Raw genomic sequence first — 10,984 nt, 5'->3', positions numbered from 1 at the left:
ATTGCTGTATACAGATAAAATTGAGGCAACACAGAATTTTCCAATTTTTGTTTAATTACCCAAGTCACTTTTTAATAAATGAGGAAGTTGTTTCACTCCTTGTAAACACGTCTATTTGCATGAAACTCCAGGAAAGCTGTCAAACCGTCATTCTTGCTTGAATTTTGGGTGTTGCTTTTTATCACTGTCTAGATGATGGAATTTAAATTGATGATTAAAAACAACACCCTTAAGGATCTCATTTGCTTTTAAGAACCCTGAAAATACAAGTGGCTCAATTCAGACCTGGCAGTTAAGACAAGTCGTTAGAGTTTCTGGAAATGTGAGAAACACCACTAATGAGAACTATGCATCTGCTCTCTGATACCATGGAGGTGGGTTTAACTCTTTGGAAATTCACTGAAAACAGTTTCTTTTTGAGTCACTTGGCAGGCAGGAGAGGAAGAGCAGACTCCATTTCAGACACATTTTGTTTCCAGCTTTATTTTTGCTCCTTTCCAGTTCCTATTTATTCTCAGCTATTGTAATAATTACTAAACGCCTAGATAACCAAATATATACATAAACAGAGATAAATAAAATATTGATGTTATCTGGACATGCTGTGCTCCTGCAGCAATAAAGTAAACTATTTATGCTGTCTGAATAACAGTGTAAATTATACATCAGATAATTATACCATGTGATTGCTGGAAATGATAGGATGAAACTTAACCAAAACAAAGCAGATGTGTAGAGGAAGTAGCCTTATGCTCTGCACTAGCTTTAGATGGCATTAACTGAGCTAAAGGAAAAGGTTCAGGCTTTGTTGATGCCAACTATGCAAATAATATTTGTTGCCTGGGCTGCATATAATCATAGCTGGTGATGAGAGCCTGTGTTTTGAATGCTGTGTAGAACAACTGATTTAAAGAGGGATTTTGGTCCAGGAATTTTAATTCAACCTCCTCCAGATTTCTAGAAAATTTGAAAAAGGCATCTTAGTTTTACATTAAGAGATTTCACTAACAGTTCTGCATTGATTTGTTTTAACAAGGGTATGATCTTTTGGAAGAATGAATTGTGTTTTGACAATATTTTAATGAAAACTTTCTTGTATTTGGTTGGACAACTGGCAGGTTTTAAATGAAGGTGAGCTTCAGAGCCTTGCCAAAGTAGCACATTACCGATTTTTTTTCTCCTTGTCCTTAAATGACCAAGTCTACAAAATGCCTGCGAGAAAAGATAGGCACAGCGTGACAAGAAAATCTGGCAGAAGAAGGAGGAAAGCATTCTCCATAGATGAAGTGCTTTCACTGGTAATTCCTTCTCACCTAATATCCTCATTTACATAAAAGCAACTCCCATATGGATCTTGGCTGCAACAATGTAGGTATGTTCTGGTGGCTCCTAAAACCTGAACCCTTCTATGGACTTCACTGGGTCACAGCTGAGCTGCTTTGGAGGAAGGGCCATCTCTTTGCTACCCAGATCCCAAACTATCATCAGTTCAGAGCATTGGGGTAGCCATTACTTGCACATGGGAAGGATCCAGCACCTCAGCTTCTCTGATGTTATGTTTGCACTAATGTGTACATCATGCTTAGAACCAGCATTTGGTAACTGATAATGAGGATCTTTTTCTGCAAGATGCCGAGGGAGTTGAAGAGCCTGAAAGAAGGAAGCTCTTTGAAGTGGTAGCCCAGGTGCTCATTAAATGCCCCTGTTGGGTTTTCATCCTTCCTCTGGACCTCTGTCTGCAACTGCTCAATTGTTTCCATTTCTTCCAGACATGCTATTTCATTATGATGCCTCCTGGATTAGATAGAAAAGCAATAATAAGTAGCAATAATAAGTTTAATTGTTTAATCATTGATGAGGTTAGGCTGAACTAGACATGAATTCAGTTATGTAATTCTGAATATAATATTTTGAGATTGAACTGAGAACAGAGCTGGTCCAAACCTCGGGCAAAGGAGGCAGGAGCCTGGTGTGGCAGGCTGCAGGGGACATCTTTCCTTGCCCAGGGGTAGGCGTAAGGAGGGATAGGAAGAGCTCAGCACTGCTCCCAGATCCTATAGCTCTCTGCCAGGGGAGGAGGGATTGGAAGACTCTTACCTGTGCTGCCAGCACTGGCTTCATCCTTTTCCCCATCTCCCTGGCAGCAGGAACAGGAATCTCTGGAGTTTTGTCCCTCCTTGGTCCTTTACCAAAGCCTCACTGCAGAGGGTGCTGGCAGATAATGGCTGGCCAGGGGTAGGACTACGACAGCAAGAAGCATCCTGTGCCTGGGACACTGGGGAAGGAACAGAAGATCTGGAAACAGGGACGGGCTATGCCTTACTCATTTCCAAACCCTTGAGCAGCCCCCCTCAAAAATCCTACTCACCCCTCCCAGCCCTCCTCTCTTGACAGCTTCCTAATCCTCCCTGGCATCTCCCTTCCCACTCTTGCCACCAACACTCTCTTCCCTTGCACATCCTCTCTGTCACATCCTGACTTGTTTCCAGCCAGACTCTGAAAATCATGGATCTCACAGAAAGATGTCTTGTTCACTCACCCCCTGCCATTCTCTTCCTGCCACCAGCACAAAGTGGTATTTTGCCTCCTTTGCTGGGACATTTGGAGGTGGCATCAGTTACAACATCCAATGAGTGAGTGCTGTGGTGATGAGAGATTGTTGGAACAGGAGGTCAGAATGAGGTCTCTGCTCTGGAGTAACTGGTTGCAAGCATCACTGCAGCTGCCTGTGTTTAGATTGCAAAACACCCAAGCAAATCAGTAATGCCTGGTGGGGGATGATACCCTGGTGTGGGTACCAATAAGTAACCTGGTGGCATCATAAATGAACAGAAGGAAACTGCATACATCAGCATAACAATGTAGACATAGATTCACATGAATTTATTAATTTTATTCATAAGAGCCTCCTGTATTCTGCTCCCCATTTTTATTGCCTGTTGTATGTACTCCTATGCTGGAGTTTGCTTTGCTATGAAGGAAAAATAATAAAAGATGAACCTGCAGGTATCATCATTGTTTATAGCTCTCATATATCCTTGCAAAGCAAAACTGGTTATTAGAAAGCCTAGATACTGAGCAAAGTTATCTGCAGCATATAAAATGCTTTTCCAAACTACTCTGTAGTAAATACACAGAGTAGCGACACCCCAACTGTTCCCTGGCATTAATGAACTAACACAAAGCTAAGAACCCGCTCAGTCTAAGCCCCCATGTAGATAGTCTTGCTGATTTACAGTGCTACTTTTGAAGTAATAGAGTAATGTGCTGGGACATTTTTCTCTGGAGCCTTTTATTCAGCAGTTTTACAACCATAAGTAACTGCAGTGAGTTGATGCATCAGCTGGTGCAGCTCAGGACAGCTCCACTGAAATCACTGAAATAAGTCCTGTATTAAAGTTGCCTGATTATTTGTAGGAATCAATTCTTGATTCATTCTGTGCAGATCTAAGTGTAAGTTAAGATTCTTCGTGTACCATGAAAGTACTCTGTAGTTGTTAGGTTAGCACTGACCTAATACGAGAACTTTTCTAGGCATGCTTATATGTCTATATGTTGATACAGTTAACTTTTCAGTTGGATGGGTTGTGTTAGTTGGATGCTAAATATTATTTCATGACATCAAGAGATAAACTGTATTATCAAATCTTTATGAGCAAATCAACCTGTAAATATGGACCTATTCTTCTACTACTAGCTAGCAATGGAGTATAATTTTAATCAGAAAATTTATCTAGATGGAAGAACCCCAATGTGCAATGATTTGAACTGTGATGATTTGATGGATCTTGAATTTCAAGATCACTTTGTGCTATACAACAAAGATGGCTGTGTTTTTTGGAGTTACCTGTATCTATAGTTCTCAGGTATATGCAGCATTAAGAAAAAATGAAAATCATATATAAAGGAAAACTTTTAGATTCATACGTTTTGGTGGGGCTTGTGGGATTGTAGCCCAACCCCTGGGCACAGTGCACTTTGAAGCATACCGCATGTGGTGTTACGGGGAAGGCTGCACTGTGTGCTGTCCTGATCGGGATCACAGCTGTATAAGAGTTATTCCTATTCCCATCAGTAGCAGTTATGAAGACCTTTGCAAATTTGAAATTACTTGTCCTTGCATCACCTCTGAAGTAATATTATATCCATTTTACAAATGGGAAGCTGAAGCACAGCGAAAGAAGATGACTGTCTGTAGCCTCATCCTCAATCAATGTGTATCAAATTAGCTTAATGTTCATCCGAGTGCTCAGATTTGTCTAGAAGAAAGTGTGATCATCACCAGATAATGTCATTCACTTGTCATTATGGTCAAAATGACTAGACAGCATAAAGATATGTTGCTCCTTGTCCTGAGAGCCAAGTCACCCAAGTTCTGTGTTTCAATGGTAAAGCTTCATCCTGTGAGTGGTCAAGTTGCAGTGGCTTCAGCTCCCTAGCTTTCAGCTGAGCGCATTATCTGCTATCTCTGTTCTCCACATTAGGTGCTACTGGCATAGTTCAATGTAAGTATAGTATGACTCTCTTGAATGATGAATCCTATTTTCTGTGAAACAGCAGGCAGGCTCCCTAGTTCTTATATCCTGCACAACAGATAGATAAGTAAATGCAGTTACTCCCAGGTCACCTCTGGTGAATGCATGACTTTGCCTGCTGGGACAAGGAGTAGTGTGTGTCCTAATAAAAGGAATGATGAAATGAGAAGAAAAACTAATTTTCAAATCAGAGTGTCTGGCTACAAAGCAATTATTTTGTATGCTTACAGAAAAGTAACTCCCTCCCGGCTACGATTTTTTGCAGGACTTGGGACCATAGAGGCACTTCATAGTTCCATGGTGCTGTGGTGTAGAGAAAATGTATGTTAGCTAATCTCATTCTAATTAGTTAGTCTTATTCTGTGATTTACAGCACATGGGCTATAGCACCAAAGACACACCAAAAAATACCTGAAAGGACCCAGAGCTGCTTTCAACATGGACAAACTGCTTTCAGAAATGTTTGGATGGGTCGTGATTTCCTTACACCTCTTATTATCCTCCATGCACTTTTCCAGAGATGGTATTTTGAACACTGGACATCGAGAATGATGGGTCAGGTATATATTTGTGTTAGACTATAAGCTTTTAGAGACTTAATGAAGTTTGTAGAGCTGCCTGCAATACTGCATGTTCTACCTGTAGATTTGTTACCAGGCTCCTTTTATACTGACACCCTTGCTGTTTGCATGTTATGCTGAAGACAGTCCTCTGTTCAGCAGTGGAAGGGGTTTGTTCATCTGCAAGGGTTAGTTCTGATTAAGCCACATTTTATTGTTGAATTCATAACTGCAGATGAGACAGTTCAGGTGAGGAGAAAAAGGGAACAACGGGTATCTAAGAAACTGCTATAATAGTTTCCAGACAGTTTTCCAGAACCTACGAGGAAGAAGACTCAAACCTAGTTTCTGGTGTGTAGGTGGTTGGATGGACCCTGGTAAGACAGGCATTTGCTTAGGCTGTCTACAGCAGTCATCATTGTTTATTCAATGTTGTTTCTACTGTTGTGTTTAAACCAAGTTGTTCTCTTTAATTCTGTTTTGAGTACTCTAAAATGTCAAATGTCATGGTTCCAAATGGAAAAATGCTAGGGAGGACAAGCCCAACCTGACATATCTGTGTAGCTGAGACCAGTGTAACAAGAGTCAGAGGTGAAGGCTAATGGAGAGATTGGAAAGGGGAAGGGTATTGCTATCCTCAAAATGTAGACTATGAGTATCTTTTTCATTATAGTTGAGGGCTCTGTACTTTGATATCTCTGTATATTACCATCTCTTTATATAACCATCTCTTTGTAGAGCTGTATGCTCAACAGTCCCTTTGCCAACACCAAGGTTTGCGCTGCAGTAGATTTCTTATCCCAGTAAAATGAGTGGAAAGCAACCTAACCTGTTCACCTCTCTTGATGGAGCATTTAAAATTAAATTCTGATAAGGCTCCTTCACAATGCTGTCTGGTAGCTTTGAAATCCTTGGTCAGATTAAATGTAGGTGCAGAAGTCTACATCTTCTAATTGCTTATATTATGATTATTTGCTATTAGATTCTCCCCAGTATTCCTCTAAGGCAGACAGGTCTCAGTTTACCTTGTTCAGGAATATTTTATGTTCTCAGTTAAGCTCTTGGTTTGGTGAAAATTTTGTATCCTGTTTTGGAGTACAGTGAATAGACTGTGCAGTAGTCCATTGGAGGAAGAGGAATTTATGTCTTTCATTAACTTCACTTCTGGAGTGTTACCTCCACTACTTGATGTCTGAAGCCAGATCCAATGTTGTTTTCTCTCTCTTGAACTCAGCTGCCTTCTTTCTAGCCTGTTGCCATATCACTTGCTTTTACCCCAGCAAAGTGTCAACAGTACTGAGTAACAGTGTGCACAGCCACAGTGGTAGCTGACCATGCTGGGTTGGTGTGGGATGGATGAGTGGGCTCCGTTTATGCTGTTGCTCTTGCTGGGTTTCAGATGGCTGTGAAACTCCAGCGCAAGGGGAGCATCACCTCAGCACTGAAAGCTGACCTCTGGGAGGCTGTGGGATATCACAGCTATCTCCTGGCTCCACAGGAGGGGACTGTGTCCTGCTCTGCATCTTTGACACAAATGATTGCTTTGCTATGTGTTCTGGGAGTAGGAATGATATTTAAATCTACAAAGTAGATTACTGAAAGAGTCCCTCTCTCCTGAGAAAAGCCCTAGTGATGAGCAGTAGGGAGAAGTAACTTTGCCATCAGCCTTCTCCTGGGGAGGAACACTTTGTACTTCTCAGATATCAGTCTAATACATACAACAAGCATGAGTAGACTGTTCTGCTGAGATTAGAGAATCTTTTAACTTTGGGATTCCTGATCAAGGACAGAAGAAATAAAGATTAATACTAAGATGTGAAGTACAAGATTAGAATGAATATCACAAGTGCTCACTAACACGGAAATGAAATCCAATGAAGCAGGGAGCAATACATACCTTCAAACAAATAAAAAGCAGTTCATTTTGACCAAGACTGCTGATCTGATCTCTGATTGTAATTATTTTGCCAAATCATGTTTAAAGAACGTGAAAAAGCCTCAGACAGAATAGCTGAAGAGATTTCAAATGGAATAAGGAGGGCTGCAGATGTCTCTTGAAATTGCTGTTAGGTATTCAGCGTGAGTTTCTCTGTATTGAGACATATGTATAAAGATCTGAAAGGGCTGCAATAACATCTGGATGGTGTTTTGGTGCCATAATGGGGTGGTAAATAACATTACTGAAAGTGAGGAATGATGCTGTGCATACCTTTTTTTTTCTGTTTTCACTCTAGCAGAAGTTTCAAAGTAGTGTTAAAACAAAGGTACCTGATTAATGATCCATCCAGTATCAGATTTGCAGTGGTGTTCTTAAGGGTAAAAGTCACTAATAACTAATATTTGTTCTATTAAGTTTCTTAAACTAAAGTCTGACTGACCTGGTGGAATCCTAAATCCTGAGCAAGAGTAGTGCTACTCTTCAAAGGGGTTTTATAGCCTTGATGATATATTGCTAGCTGTAAGGAAGACTTTCAAAGCTAGGAAAACTGAGAAGCAAAAAACATTTGATTCCAGTGAGCACCTATCCCAGCTTCTACAGCCAGTGCTCCAGTGGTATAAACCAGTACTTTCCACTGCAGTCAGTGGAGTTGTACTAGTTTACAGTAGATGAGAGCTGCGTCCTGTACTTCAGTAGACTGTAAATGTCAGCTCTTACTAGCAGATGTAAAAAATACGGAGCATTGTTGTGATGCACCGCATGATCTTCAGCCCTTAATCCATTTAATCAAGCAGAAATAATAGAAACTGGCTAATTCTGGCACCCTCACTGTTCCTTAGTTGGGCAGGGTGTTGACTTTCTCAGAGATCCCTGTACTAATGAATTTTTAGCAATATGACTAAAGGGAAAAAAGCAGATGACAATGAGTTTGTTACTTGCCGTGTTTCCTACCATGTAACATGAAGCTAATTCCAGCTATTCATATAAAGGTACACTCTTGTCTTCAAATACTTCATCACTTCATTAGTGTTCTGCTAAAACACATTTCCTATGTAATCCAGGGTTACTTTATAGTTACTGACAGTGGAAGGGCATTTAAAAAACAAATAGATACAAGTACAGTACCATAATCTATTTAGAAAGGAGTGCGTTAAATCAAGTCCTGAATAAAATAAAGGAAACTCCACAGGCTCAATTTAATTTCTTCTGTATGTATTTGCTTCTATTCATTATATGGCTGCAATACAAAGACCAGATAAGATAGACTTTGACCCTGATATAATTCTTTCTGCAGTAGCTCAACCTCCAAGAGCCAGACACCTCAGATGAGATCCTCCAAATGGAGCTTTGAAGAATTTTAATTTTTTTAATCTTATTTTTATTTAGTTTGCTTGAAGATACTGACACAGATGCAACAGGAAGAGCAGCTCTTTCAGCTACTACAAGATATGGGCATAAACAGTGAAGTCAAAATGCAAAACTTTTCAGGATGTGCTTTGGTTTATGGAGGGTGCTATGTCTGCAGCATTCACAGGGACCTTTGGTTAAGACAAGCCTACACAAACCATCATAACCAATGGTGCTCTGACTGAGCTTTTAAAGCAGAAAAGGGCATAGTGGGATTGGAAACCTTCCCAGGATGAAGGAACAGGAACATCCCTCTTTTGTCTCAGACAGTCCCACAGAACCTCTCATTTTTAACAACTTGTATGTATCCTATAGCGATGACACCAAGCTGTGTGGTCCAGTTGATACGCTGGAGGGAAGGAATGCCATCCAGAAGGACCTCGACATGCCTGTGACATGGGCTGATGCCAACCTGATGAAGTTTAACCATGCCAAGTGCAAGGTCCTACACCTGGGTCGGAGCAATCCCAGGCACAGCTACAGGTTGGGCAAAGAAGAGATTCAGAGCAGCCCTGTGGAGAAAGACTTGGGGGTGTTGGTTGATGAGAAAATGAACATCAGCTAGCCTCAGTGTGCGCTCGCAGGCCAGAAAGCCAACGGTATCCTGAGCTGCATCAAAAGGAGCGTGACCAGCAGGTTGAAGGAGGTGATCCTGCCCCTCTACTCTGCTCTCATGAGACCCAACTTGGAGCATTGTGTGCAGTTCTGGTGTCCTCAACATAAAAAGGACATGGAACTGTTGGAACAAGTCCAGAGAAGGGCCACGAGGATGATCAGGGGACTGGAGCACCTCCTGTATGAAGATAGGCTGAGAAAGTTGGGGCTGTTCAGCCTGGAGAAGAGAAGCTGTATGGAGACCTCATAGCAGCCTTCCAGTATCTGAAGGGGACCTATAGGGATGGTGGGGAGGGACTCTTCATTAGGGACTGTAGTGACAGGACAAGGGGTAATGGGTTCAAACTTAAACAGGGGAAGTTTAGATTGGATATAAGGAAGAAGTTCTTTCCTGTGATGGTGGTGAGGCACTGGAATGGGTTGCCCAGGGAAGATGTGAATGCTCCATCCCTGGTGGTGTTCAAGGCCAGGTTGGACAGAGCCTTGGGTAACATGGTTTAGTGTGAGGTGTCCCTGCCCATAGCAGGGGGGTTGGAACTAGATGATCTTAAGGTCCTTTCCAACCCTAACTATTCTATGATTCTATCTTAGAGGTCCCATCAAAGCATTTATAAATATGTGTGTTAAGGTTGCATATTCTGATTCAAATGCAGGAGCAGATACAATCAGTGGAAACTGGAGGAGCATGTCATTAGGGAGCCAATCAGGTAGATTTTATGCAAACACTATTAGGGCTTTGCATAACTCAGTCACTGGTGCTCTTGCCATCTCCTTCCCACGTTTATTCAGAACCCACTGTCAGTGCAGCTGAGCACGTACCAGCTACTGAGGCATGCAAACATTGACTTTGTATAAAGTCACTTTTTGGCAAATTGGCTTCATAAACCGTGATTATGCATTGATAGTGTTGATGTGTGTAGTCAAACTAATCCCAAAATACAGAGACAGGCGATCCATTTTGAATTAAAACATTGCTGAAAGAGGCACTATTGTCGTGGGGAAACACTGGGACATTTCATTAGGAAGGGGTAGATTTTGTTGATGTTATAAAATGCTGATGTAGCTGCTCTGAAACTGGTAGTAAGGAATGATTTCTAGTGTCAGTTTCAGGTCTGCATGGTGTTAGGGAGAGAGAAGCTTTTTTTGCATGTACTCTGGCAGAATTTAAGAGTTGACACTTTCTGTAAAGGCAAATAGCTAAAGAGAAAGATCAAGAATGGCTCTAATTTGGTAACTAATTGCCATGCTTAAACATTTCTTAAAGTTTATTGCTGGTCATGGTACATTTCTGTCATGCAGCAGTGCAGTGTCTGTGTGACTTGGCAAGATCCCTTCCCTTTAGATACTCTCCACAATCACATTTCCAGGCACAAGTGGCACACCCAGCCCTTTTACAGCAGTAAAAGTTTAGTTTAGGTCTTGCTTCACTGTCTGGATGTCCAGGTCCTTCCTCTGTACCATAGTGGATGCCTTAGGGAGGGCTTTCTCCTCATCTCTGCTCCTTGCTGCTGTAGTGTTTGCTGGGCCTGGTGAATATACAGGTGTCAGGAGGAGAGCTGGGAGAGCCTCAGTGTTCCTGGTATTTCTTGGCAGTGTCACTGAGGAGCTTGGCTGGCACTGTGGGCAGGAAGGAACCTCTGCTCAGAGCCTGGTATAGCCAGGGTTATCATATTAATTCTGTGCAAAATGAAGATTAAAGTTTCTTTGGGAAGCTTTTACGTAGATAAGCAAGTTTTCATGGTTTCAGTATGTATCATTTATTATTCTTCCAGACACATCTTCCTTGCAGATAAATAGGCTTTATCTTTTTTTGAGCTGTTTTTTATTGCCCTATGGGTGTTTGGGTTGATGTATACTGTCTCTGTTAACCAGGAGGCTGGAAATTCCTTGTAATTCTAAAGAGGAGGGCTGGACAAGAGAAACCATTG

This window comes from Pezoporus wallicus, unplaced genomic scaffold (assembly GCF_028554395.1).
Source record: "Pezoporus wallicus isolate ANWC-B61680 ecotype Strahan unplaced genomic scaffold, APGP_CSIRO_Pwel_v1 scaffold_7392, whole genome shotgun sequence".
Lineage (NCBI taxonomy): Eukaryota > Metazoa > Chordata > Aves > Psittaciformes > Psittacidae > Pezoporus > Pezoporus wallicus.
This window is presented reverse-complemented; position numbering follows the sequence as displayed.